Here is a 13,523-nt window from a genome sequence, read left to right as displayed (position 1 = left end):
GGCAGGACCGGAAGTGAGGATTATGCTGGTTCAAAGCTTGTCAACCCACAAAGACGCCATATCCAAGACCAGTTTAAGGTAAAACTGTTTGAACATAGAGTCTGGAGACCAATCAGCTGCACTAAGAATATCTTGCAAGCGAGCACCCACATCGAATGCTTTGGAGGCCATGGCACCTCTAACCGAATGTATGCCAAATTGTGACCCATCAATGCCAGCTTCTTGCATGATCCCTCGGATCCAACTCGCAATTGTTAGCAAAGACACTGCTCTGAAAGGTTTCTTAAGGAATAGCAACAATTGTTTTTCCCCTGGAGGCCTAAACTCCTCCGTCATGTTCTCACAGACCTTCAAGCATTTCCCCATACACAACTTAGGTGACTTATCAAAGTCAGATAAGAAATCACCAATGAATTGGATTTTGTCCAACAGAAACTATGAAATATCACACCCTCTGGGGTTAACAAACATCCTGTCAGCTCAACAGTCCGCACATCCGACACTCTGAGACAGGAAATAAGACATAAAAGCATAGCCAATGTACCAGAGATCTGTTTACAAGAGAGAAAACCATTTTGTGGCCAGGATTTAAAGAGTCACAACACCTGGTTAACATCCCATAAAGCAGAATATCCTGGTTCTGATGGCAAGTAGAGACAGACAGCTCTCATCAATTTAAAGACCAAAGGATGTCCTCCGACCTGACAGCCCTGAATTGGGATGTGACCTGCCTAGATAGCCAACCTGCAAGTTTTCACTGGCCTATAGGCTAGTCCTTTCAAAGCCAGGGACGCTATAAAATTCAAGATCTGGACAATGTCGGACCACAAGGATCACAATCTTTTTGTACACACCAATGAACCCATCTCGACCACACCAATTTATATAGTTTCGTGGTACTGTCTGCCCTTGCTGTGGCACACATCCTTTCAGCCTCTCCATCTTTCCCTGTAATCCTCCATGCCATGAGTGTTAGTCATCCTTCAAGGACTAATGGGTGAGGATTTCCTAGAGCACGGGTGTCAAACACAAGGCCCGCGGGCCGAATCCGGCCTGCCAGACCTCGTCATGTGGCCCGTGTAGCCGCCGCCGGCCGCCAGCCTTCACCTTTTATTCTCGTTTTTTTTTTTGACACAAGAAAGCTGCCTCTTCAGCGCATGCGCGGCAGCCTACAAGCCAGAGAACGTCTGCCCTCTAGCGCCGCCGGCCATTCTACACAGGAAACCTCCACTTTACATGCATTCAGGAAACCTCCACTTGTTTTTATATTGAGCGCATGCCATCCTGTGATGTGACAGATCCAACGGCTGCCTGAACCCTTCTCTCCTGTACTGTAAGTACATATGATGTATGTGGGGGGGGGGGGGGGGGGGCTGATTATTATTCTGCTTAAAAGTCTGAGCGGTAAACTTTGGATATACTGACCACTTCCGTGTCACTTTACAGTGGTATAGGGACCATAAACTACAATCAAATAACCCAAAAATGTCCAAGAAAAGAAAAGTTGATGCAGAGTGAAGGCAATTTCAGGAGAGGTGGGAAAGTGAATACATGTTTGTGATTAATGGAGACAAGCCGGTATGTCTTATTTGCTATGAGGCAGTGGCAGTGATGAAGGAATACAATTTACGCCGGCACTTTGAGACCAAACATGGAGCCAAATTTGCTAACCTTAGCCACCAGGAAAAGCAACAAAAAGTCCAAGAATTAAAAGGTAGCCTGCATTCTCAACTGAATATTTTTGCAAAAATGACAGCAAAAAATGATGCAGCAGTGAAAGCCAGCTATCTTGTGGCTGAAGAAATTGCGCGAGCTTCAAAGTGCTTTTCAGAAGGTGCATTTGTAAAGCAGTGTATGCTGAAGGTATGTGAACAGGTGTGCCCTGAGCAGAGACAGGCTTTTAACAATGTCAGCTTGTCAAGACACACCATCACAGACCGAGTCAGGGACCTAGCCTGTAATCTTAAAACAAAGTTGGCTGAAGAGGCATGCAGTTATCTGGCATTTTCATTAGCTGTTGATGAAAGCACTGACAATACTGATACAGCTCATCTTGCTATTTTTGTAAGAGGTGTGAAGGAAGACTTGTCTGTCAGTGAGGAGCTCTTGGATGTGGTCGCCATGTATGGGACAACAACTGGGAGGGACATCTTCAATGCAGTGGAGGAATCCATAAATAAAATGAAATTACCTTGGGAAAAGTTGGTGGGACTTACTACTGATGGCGCTCCAGCAATTTGTGGAGAGAGAAATGGCTTGGTTGGACTGTTAAAAGAGAAAATGAAAAAAAGTAATTGCCACACGCCGCTGATAACTTATCACTGCATTATCCACCAAGAAGCTCTGTGTGGCAAGGTTCTGCAACTGGATAACATAATGTCCACAGTCACGAAAACAGTGAATTTTCTGCGTGCACGGGGTCTGAATCATCGTCAGTTCCAACAATTTTTGAAGGAGGTGGGCATGGAACATACAGATCTGCCATACCATACAGAAGTAAGGTGGCTGAGTAGGAGCACCGTTATCAAGAGATTTTTTGAGCTTTTGGAAGAAATTACTCTTTTTATGCAAAGTAAAGGGAAGCCCTTGTCAGAACTGTCAGATCCAAACTGGCTGTGCGATTTTGCCATGTTGTGTGACATAACAGAGCATCTCGCCCAACTGAATCTGAGGCTGCAGGGCCGCAAACAAGTCATAACCTCAATGTATGAGGCAATAACAGCTTTCCAGGAGAAACTGCGCCTATGGAAGTCACAGCTTGAAAAAGACAGTCTTGCCCACTTTCCTATCTGCCAGAGCATCTCAACCTCATTCCCAGGTACTTTTTCATGTGCTTGATTGGGTACCAAAGTGAATCGGCTGATTGATGAATTCAATCGACGCTTTTCTGACTTTAAAGAACAAAACTTAACCTTTACCAGCTTGGCCAATCCCTTCAACATCGATGTTGACAGTGCACCACATCACCTTCAAATGGAATTAATAGAACTTCAGTGTAACAGCAGCCTGAAAGCGAAGTTCCAGGATGCCACAGTCGACGACTTTTACCGTCTCCTCCCCCCTGCTTTGATGCCACAGCTCCGACTTCAAGCTGCATGTGTTCTGTCCATGTTTGGGAGCACCTATCTATGTGAACAGATGTTTTCAGTCATGAATCTGAACAAGACCAAGCTCAGATCACGCATCACTGATGATAACCTCCATGCTGTTTTGCGGATTGCTACAGCAAAAGACCTAACGCCAGACATCGATGGAATGACCTCAGGAAAACGATGTCAGCCATCTAGTCAGAAAAGTTTAAAAAAAGTTAATGCCTTGTGTTTGCCATATGTGTAATAAACAGTGTTTGGCAATATTTGTATGTTTAAAAAAAAATTACTGTCTGTTACCAAAAATCATTTTTCAATAAATTGTACAATAATTGTACATTTGAATATCTACTTGCCATTATTCTGACTATGTTTCTGCTTTCAGAGCTAGTTATTACTTACATTATTGCAAAAAACAGTAATAATTGAATGCAGTGACAATAATTTATGATAATAAAGAGTGGACACATAGTCCTACAGATACAACCGGCCCTTTGAGGGTGACCAAACTGCTGATGCGGCCCCCGATGAATTTGAGTTTGACACCCCTGTGAGAGGATCCCTAAGGAGATCTGGAGCATGGGGGAGACAGATAAGAAAATCCTAAGAAAGTTCCAGAAGAACTGGAAACCAAACTTGCAACTGCCAATAGGGCGTGATGAGGACTAAGGGGGTCATTCTAACCCTGGCGGTCCAAGACTGCCAGGGCTAAAATGACGGGGGCACCGCCAACAGGCTGGCGGTGCCCCGCTGGGCATTCTGACCCCGGTGGTTCGGCCGCGGTCAGAAGTGGAAAACCGGCAGTCTCCCGCCGGTTTTCCGCTGCCCAAATGAATCCTCCATGGCGGCGCAGCAAGCTGCGCCGCCATGGAGGATTCTGACACCCCATACCGCCATCCTGTTCCTGGCGGTTCTCCCGCCAGGAACAGGATGGCGGTATGGGGTGTCGCGGGGCCCCTGGGGGCCCCTTCAGTGCCCATGCCAATGGCATGGGCACTGCAGGGGCCCCCGTAAGAGGGCCCCAAAAAGAATTTCAGTGTCTGCTTTGCAGACACTGAAATTCGCGACGGGTGCAACTGCACCCGTCGCACCTTCCCACTCCGCCGGCTCAATTCTGAGCCGGCGTCCTCGTGGGAAGGTAGTTTTACACTGGGCTGGCGGGCGGCCTTTTGGCGGTCGGCCGCCAGCCCAGTGTAAAACACAGAATAGCCGCAGCGGTCTTCCGACCGCGGTGCGGTATTCTGGAGGGGGGAAGTCTGGCGGGCGGCCTCCGCCGCCCGCCAGACTTAGAATTACCCCCTAAATGTGTTTGCTGATACCTTACCTAAGTGGACAATCTCATGATCATTTTAAAGGAAGGGAAGGAATGCCACTCTCCCCTGATCGATTCTGTAAAAAGGCATCCATTGCAGTCGCCAGCGGATCTAGCTTCCAATTGAAGAAGCAATATACCTGGTGATCTAGGCATGGGGCAAAACTATCCACTGTGAAAGGACCACTGATTGCTGATCTGTTGGAAGACATGTGGGTCCAGCTGCAACAGGCTCATGTCTCTTGAGCACCGGTCTGCTACCTCGTTGGAGACCCCAGGAAGGTACTCCACAATGACGGATATTTTGCGGGATAGGCAAAACATCCAGAACTCATTGGCCAAGTCCGCCACAAGTTTCGATCCGGGGCTTCCCAGGTGATTAATATATCTGACTGCCGACATACTGTCCATCTTTAGGAGGACACAGCAATTTACTTTTCCCCTGGTCCAACATCGGACTGCAAAAGAATCTGCCATTAATTTCAGGAAATTAATGTGGAGCTGCTGTTCTGCCTCGGACCATTTTCCTCCATTAAAGGAGGCCATACAACAAGGACTAAATGTGTTTGCTGATGCCTTACCTAAGTGGACAATCTCATGATCATTTTAAAGGAAGGGAAGGCATGCCACTCTCCCCTGATCAATTCTGTAAAAAGGCATCCATTGCAGTCGCCAGCGGATCTGGCTTCCAGTTGAAGAAGCAATATACCTGGTGATCTAGGCATGGGGCAAAACGATCCACTGTGAAAGGACCACTGATTGCTGATCTGTTGGAAGACTTGTGGGTCCAGCTGCAACAGGCTCTTGTCTTTTGAGCACTGGTCTGCTACCTTGTTGGAGACTCCAGGAAGGTACTCTGCAATGACTGATATTTTGCAGGATAGGCAAAACATCCAGAACTCATTGGCCAAGTCCGCCACAAGTTTCGATCCGGGGCTTCCCAGATGATTAATATATCTGACCGCCGACATACTGTCCATCTTTAGGAGGACACAGCAATTCACTTTTTCCCTGGTCCAACATCGGACTGCAAAAAGAATCTGCCATTAATTTCAGGAAATTAATGTGGAGCTGCTGTTCTGCCTCGGACCATTTTCCTCCATTAAAGGAGTCCGTACAACATGACCCCTATCCTGATTTGCTGATATGATGATATCCTGATCGGAACTGAAAATGGGTCTGCCATTCCACATTTCCATATGGGTGAGCCACCACTGCATCTCTTCCCAAACCTCCTCCATCAGAGGAACATGCTCTGAATATTGAAGGCCCATGCGGAGGTGAAAGGTTTTGAGTCTCTGAAGGGCCCTGTTGTGTAGAGCACCTGGGAAAATAACCTGAATGGAGGACTATACGAGTCCTACCACCGAGCCACCCGGTGCAGAGACATTGATGGACAAGACACGTACGCTTTAACTCTCTTCGGATTTTTGGCATTTTCCACAAGGGGAGGCACAGGGTACACTCTGTGGAATTGATAACGAAACCCAAGAAGGTTGCCTGTTTGGATGGGGTCAAAAGGGACTTTTGCTCATTCATGACAAACCTCAAGCTTTCCAGTAAATGGACTGTTGTCTGCAACTGCTCCTGCAGCTTGACAGGGCACTGGTTTATTAGAAGATCGCCCAAGTAAATAAGAAAGCGGAAGCCCTGAGCTTGGAGGGCTTCCACTGCTGACTTGAGCACTTGGAAAAGCACCACTGCGCTGACAAGAGGCCAAAAGGCAAAGTCTGGAACTCCAATAGTTGACCGCACCACAGGAACTTCAGAAACCTGAAATGAGACGCAAAGATGAGAACCGTTAAATACGCATCTTTGAGGTCAAGGCGAACTATCCAGTCTTCTGGTTGTAACAGGTTGCCCAGGAAATGGATGCCATCTTGAAATGGTGATAAACTAGCCACCCATTAAACTTCCAGAGGTAGATCACTGGGTGATGACTCCCATCTTGTTTCTCTTCCACAAAAATATTGCTTATGAAACCCCTTGGGTGGAGAGAAGACAGGATGATAGCTCCTTCAGGTAACAAGTCCCCCACATCTTTTGGTCTACTAGGGTGCCCTAGAGCTCAAAGCTGTACTAGGGAGCTGTAAAACTCGATGTGGAACCTTTGAACAGTCGGTAGGACTCAAGAGTCTGAGGTTAACCTTTCCCTATTGTCTCAGGATGAGGCTTCATTCTCAAGATTATGGGTCAATATATTTTTTTAAATAAAAGACACTATACTCCACACACCTTGCTATGTCAGGGATAGCATGGATATTATTAATCAGGTGGAACATCTGCCCTTTGACTCTAATAATTGCATTTTGTGAACTATGGACACTGAGTTCCTCTACACCAATATTCCCCAACAGGAAGGTATAGAGGTAATTTGGAAGACCCTTGAGTTGAGACCTTGTCCACTTATGGGACCTACTGACTTTATTCTCTGCCTAACCCACAATTTGATAGTCAATTTTTCCAACAGATCAAGGGGACATCTTTAGGGACCTTCTTTGCTCCAACTTTTGCTATTTGTTTGAGACAATATTCTGATTTAGAAACACTATATAGATTATATTTTTCTGATTTTGCAGGGTTCTGACACAGAACTAACTGATTTCCATACATGGCTTAACATGGCGTGCAGAGGCCTCAAGTTCACTTTAACAACAGGCAGAACTGAAACTGCATTCCTGGATCTAATGATAAAAAGTTCTGATGGGGAACTCAATACATTACTTTTCCAGAAGCCTACAGAATGAAATACACTGCTTTCAAGCTCAAGTTATCATCTTAGCGCCCTCAGGGATTCTTCATTTTACTCACAGTTTCTTCATATCTGAAGGAACTGCTCCTGTAAATCGGATTTCTTTAAGGAGGCCAGTATTTTGTCCTCCAAATTTTTTGCTAGAGGATATACTCATGGATTGGTTAAGACATCATTGAAAAGAGCTTGGTGCTGCCACAGAGGGATTCTTTTGACACCCAGAGATAAGAGGAGCAATGATAGACTTGCTTGTGGTACAACTTTATCTCCCATTTCAAGTCTTTTGGAAAAAAGTATTCTCGAGCACTGAGGGGTACTTAATTCAGGTGATCTTATGCATTTCACAAGAGAAACAGCTTAAAAGACCATCTAGTGAGAGCTTGGATTCCTACAGCAGAGTCTGGACATAAACTCAACGACTTATGGGGGCTTGCACCATTATATGGACACTTCAAATGTGGAAACTGTAGTGTGTGTGTTCACTACAGAGTCCAAAGAATTTGTATATGATGATCTGAAGGTCCCTTCGAAACAATTCTCGAACTGTAACACTCAGAATGTTGTGAATGTCATTATGGGGGTCATTCTGACCCTGGCGGCCGGTGACCGCCAGTGTCACCGACCACGGGAGCACCGCCGACAGGCTGGCGGTGCTCCCTCGAGCATTCTGACCGCGGCGGTTCAGCCGCGGTCAGAAGCGGAAAGTCGGCGGTCTCCCGCCGACTTTCCGCAGCTCGGGGGAATCCTCCATGGCGGCGGAGCGCGCTCCGCCGCCATGAGGATTCAGACACCCCCTACCGCCATCCTGTTCATGGCGGGAAACCCACCATGAACAGGATGGCGGTAGGGGGTGCCGCGGGGCCCCTGGGGGCCCCTGCAGTGCCCATGCCAATGGCATGGGCACTGCAGGGGCCCCCGTAAGAGGGCCCCGCAAAGTATTTCAGTGTCTGCTATGCAGACACTGAAATACGCGACGGGTGCCACTGCACCTGTCGCACCTTCCCACTACGCCGGCTCAATTCTGAGCCGCCGTCCTCGTGGGAAGGTTGATTTGCCCTGGGCTGGCGGGTGGCCTTTTGGCGGCCGCCCGCCAGCCCAGGGCAAATCTCAGAATCACCGCAGCGGTCTTTCGACCGCGGTGCGGTGTTCTGACGGGGTTACTTTGGCGGGCGGCCTCCGCCGCCCGCCAAAGTAAGAATGAGCCCCTATATGTCTTTGTAAACAAATCTATATAGGCCAGATGAAACAAAAGGTTCGAATACACATCTGTCAGCACAGAAGTTGGCTACATTGTCAAGTGCTCAGCGCTCTCCTGTCAAGCATATCACAGAATATGGACATACTTCAGAAGACATTTGGTAGCAAGTTGTGTGCGTGATTAGACCACCACCAAGGGACGCTGACATTGTAAGCATATTGAATAAGTAAGACTTGAAATAGATCATACTCACCAACAGTCTACACACAGGTCTTAGTTGCATGGAAGACTAGACTTCACTGGTATAAGTGCATGGCTAATCATTGTTGTTACCAGAGACTCTTTGCCTGCTGGATTGTTATGGCATTGCCTGATGTGATTCTTTGTGACATACTATCAGTGGTCACATTATTATGGGCTCCTGTTCATTTTGGCATGATGCAATACTTCAATTTTGCTCACGATGAGGTGTTCTCGTGCTGGACTCTCGTGATTCTCAATGGAATACTTTCTATATGTGTAATAAGTTAATTATTACGAGGCGGATACTTAACACCATGGGGCATATTTATACTCCGTCTGCACCGATTGTGCATCAACAATTTTGACGCACAATCAGCGCAAACGTTGCCCCGTACTTAAACTTTGATGCCCGCGGACGACAAAAGTCCGCCGTGTGCGTAATTTTTTGGATGCGGCAACCCGCCTTGCATTAATTATATGCAAGGTAGGCGTTCCCGTCCAAAAAATGGCTTAAACGGCCGTGCGTCGTATTTATGCTTTCGGGAAAAAATGACGCACGGCCGGGAGGCAGAGCCAGAAAATGACGCACAGCCCGATTTGCGTCAAAAATTACCGCCTGGATCAGGGCAGGCGTTAAAATGGGGCAAACACACCTGTATTTAATCAGAACACACAGAACAAACAGCAGAGCAGCAGCGCAGCAACAGGGAGCCATGGAGGTGATTCTAATCCAGTGTGCACGCAGACGCAGAGCCCAGCAGCAACAACAGCAGCTACAACAACACCAGCAGGGACCCCAAAGGCAGCGCAGAAGGCAGGAGAGGATATTCCGCCCAAGAACAACCCTTCAGGGCCTCAGGGAACACAACATCATACAGAAGTACCAGTTGAACTGGCAGGCCATTCAGCAGCTTCTGCGAAACATTGAACAGCAGTTGGCCCCCACTTTGGTGACACCCTGCACCATCCCAACAGAAATAAAGCTGCTTGCCGTGCTTCACATGCTGGCAAGTGGCTCTTTCCAAACAACTGGTGCCCTGGTTGGCGGAATATCACAACCACCATTCTCCGCCTTTTTGCCCAAAGTACTGGATGCCATCAATGGACTGACACCCCGCCACATCTGCTTCCCTAACACACTGCAGGAGCAGCAGGAAACAAAACAGGGGTTCTACGCAATCAGTGGCTTCCCACACGTCCTAGGTGCAATCGACTGCACACATGTACGCCTTGTGCCACCTGCTGCAACTGAACACCTCTACCGCAACAGGAAGCACACACATTCCATCAACGTGCAGGCCATAGTCGATCACCAGGAGTTGATCACCAATATCGTGGCTAAATATCCTGGGAGTGTACATGACTCATACATCTTCCGTCACTGCACCATCAATGAACACTTCCAGGATGGACGGTAAGGCAATGAACTACTTGTTGATAAGTACAAAAACCTACTTATATACACACTGCACAGCAACCCGCTAGGACACAAAACACATACACCACAACAGCAACATGTCAACAGGAACACACTGAGGTCCTGGCATCACTAGCCATGTTTCTTAAGTCACCATTGAACCTGTCACACATTGGAAATTACTGTACAGCCTAATGTTAAGACGTCAATGAGTGTGGTTGCCTAAATGTCACCTTGCAAATTGTAAGTGTCCCAATGACCTTTACATTAATACATTGTATGAGTTTCAAGGTATGGGATGTCCAGGGTACTTTGATATGAACGTGTTAACAACACTTTCAATTTTAACTGTGCATGGAACTATCATCTCACCCCCAGTGAAGACACACGGACACCTGTATCACAAGTCACAATGCTAGGGAGGGCAAACTGTACTGGAAATCCCAAAACATACTCCTGACAAACGGTTAGCAGGCAAACACTCGTTCAGCCAAGGACACAATACAATGCAGATGGTACAGCCTACAAGCATAGGATGTCACATTAGTACACAAAAGAGTCACAGACAACACAAGACAACTACTGCCATTAAAGGTCTTTTCAATACTGCCAGCTACATCAACATGATCCCATTAATTTTCACTTGCAGCTGATCAGGGGTATGGCATCCAGCCATGGATTATGACACCATTTGGCAACCCAAGTACAGCTGCAGAGCGTGCATACAACGAGGCCCATAGGAGGACACACAGCATTGTCGAGCGGACCTTCGGCATCCTCAAGTCAAGGTTCCGCTGCCTCGACATCACTGGTGGTAGCCTCCTATATTCCCCCGAGATGGTCCGTAGGATCATTCTCACATGTGCAATATTGCACAACATTTGTATCAGAAGAAACATTCCCCTCCTGGAACCAGAGCCACACATGCCTGAAGAGGAGGAAGAGGAGGATGCTGGCCTGCAACAGGAGGGGGAACTACAGAACACAGCTGCTGGTATACACAGGCGGCAACAGATTGTAAATAATTTCTTCTGAATATGATCACCTTCACCACTTTAGTGAACTAATTTAAATAAACACCTATTCTAATCACCATATCATGGTCTGGCTATTCCTTTTTGCACACCTTCATCTCTACTTATCAGAATAAGAGTGTTGCCGCATGGAGCATTGCTGAGATACTGAGTAGGACACGGAACATCCCAGAGCTAATGTGATGCCTAACATACAATGGTCACATACACACACACTCTTAATGACATATATCATGTACATATCTCCTTTGAAGGCCAATAGCAGAGGACCACAACTATTTCACACAAACATGTTGAAAGCAAGGTCCAACGCAGCATATGGCACACAACTATGACACCATCACTCAATAATGGGAAAACAAGCCTCATACATGAGGCAGTCAATGTGCTTTGGCATCACTAACGGGAATGTCTGACAAGACCCTTGACAGCAGTTAGTCCAACTGCATCCAATATTTGCAAGGATTATCTGTGACTAGAGTTCCATAGAAGCAGAACATAGACAGCAGAAGTGCTACACATATGACATGCATTGCGCACATGACATTCCATGCACATGTCAGCCCATTTCCTAACTCCTGACACACCCATGCACCTTGTCACAACCCACCTGTTGGAAGAGGTCCCTGGAATACTAAGATGTGTACCCTGATAATACCTCCTCTACACACACAAGCCAATATTATCAAACCAGTGTGCTACACCCTTTTCTATGGTATGCCATTGTCATAGAACATCTGACTGCAAGAACGTCAGGTCAATTTATACACTGTCTTCTAGTTTCAAAGCCCTGTTAGCACATGTATATTGCTTCCCCTTGTCAAAATGTCTGTTGGCCCTTAGAATGCAAGTCTCACCTACAGGACTGGTGAGAAACAGATGCAGCCCACACCTGTGATCACCTCCATGCACACCACCCATTTAAAAAAGCACTGCCCCTGATCAGCATAGGAGTCGCCATTATGTCAAATACACCGTCAACCATTGATACTAATTAAGCCGTGTAACACAGCCCTTGGGTTCATTTGTCACCTTCAAAAACACAGGACGTACACAGTTTGACATGTCAACTGTCTAGTTTGTCCTCCAAACAGTCTCAGTCAGACCACTGATTATGTAACTTGTCCAGTAGCTGGCTCCTGAATCACCTTGCATTCTGTCAGCCTGACTGGCAACTGTCTGTGCATCACACTAAAGTATCCCTGTGTCTACATATGTACCACACATGCGTAAGAAAACCTCCCATTCATCAGGGGGCATTGGGCATGGGCTTCTTCCATGCATACCCAAATACATTGTATAGCATCATCTGCCTTTTAACTGTACCATTTGAGATACATCCTCTTGGAAATGCAAAAATCATGGCCCATCCCTTGTCTGGGTTGCATATATGCATGAATGACAAAGTGTGACAGTGTCCCAGGGTCATAGGCAGGGATTGGGTACGGGGCTTTCAGCACAACCAGCAACCTCTGATAATGTCCAATTAATAATACACAAATGTCAGAACCATGACAGTTCACACACAGCATCACAGTGCGCACAACATAGTCATGGGCCGTGTGCGGTGAATAGCTGCGTGAATAAACAGCACAGAGGCTATGATGTTTCCAGATGCAGTGGGAAGTGCAGAGGCCAACCTGTGTACAAATGTTGTAATGACACCTGCCGTAACATGACAATTGAGACATTATCTCACTCAGCACACCAAGGTTGCCCTGTTGACTGTCTCATTACACGTCTTTAGTGACAGGGTGGGACCATCCACATGTTGGTTCACATATCCACATCTACTTTACTCACATTGATCAACCAAGGATACTCAGTAGTTACAGGAATAGCTGCCACTGACTCATGATGAGTCCTGGTCCGAACTGTCACAAATTACACCCCAAACAATCTACAGGATCATCATTGGACCACAGACATGAACAAGACACCTATGTGCAATTGATCACTGGAAATATGTGGACACGTGCTGTCTTGTATGCTGGTCCACTACAGCCACTTGATAGTTGGGGCTTACTTCTATGGCCTCAACTGTGGTGTCATCATACATATGAGATTGAACCTTGTCTGTCTGTGCAAACAACATGGTACCCACTTCCTCAATGCATGTGTATGACTCACTGTGGGATTCATCAACTAGTGCCTAGGAAGCTCTTACCAATACTCTAGGACATAGGATGTAGAAAATGTGGACCATTGACATGAACATGCGTTTGCCATCCATCTGGTGCATGCTATGTCACATGTGGTGTCTACGTGACCCTAAAACTTGGAAGTATACTTTACGGGTGTTGTTACATGTATGACTAACACATGCCCTTGCTCATTCCAAATTTGACTTGCATCTTAGGATTGGGCACATGGACATCACATTCATACAACCATATGTACAATAATGCTTCATGTGATATACACACACACACTTGGTCAACCAACACATTAGTTGTCAAAGCACACACTTTGAGCCAA

The 13,523-nt window shown here is 46.6% G+C and overlaps 1 long non-coding RNA gene across 1 annotated transcript in view; it reads right to left on the bottom strand.

Annotated features, from left to right (window-relative positions):
- The window catches only part of LOC138268197 (uncharacterized), a 369,403-nt gene that overhangs the window by 191,507 nt on the left and 164,373 nt on the right, over window positions 1–13,523 (bottom strand). The window lies entirely within an intron of this gene.

The sequence above is a fragment of the Pleurodeles waltl genome, chromosome 12, assembly GCF_031143425.1.
Source record: "Pleurodeles waltl isolate 20211129_DDA chromosome 12, aPleWal1.hap1.20221129, whole genome shotgun sequence".
NCBI lineage: Eukaryota > Metazoa > Chordata > Amphibia > Caudata > Salamandridae > Pleurodeles > Pleurodeles waltl.
This window is presented reverse-complemented; position numbering and strand designations above follow the sequence as displayed.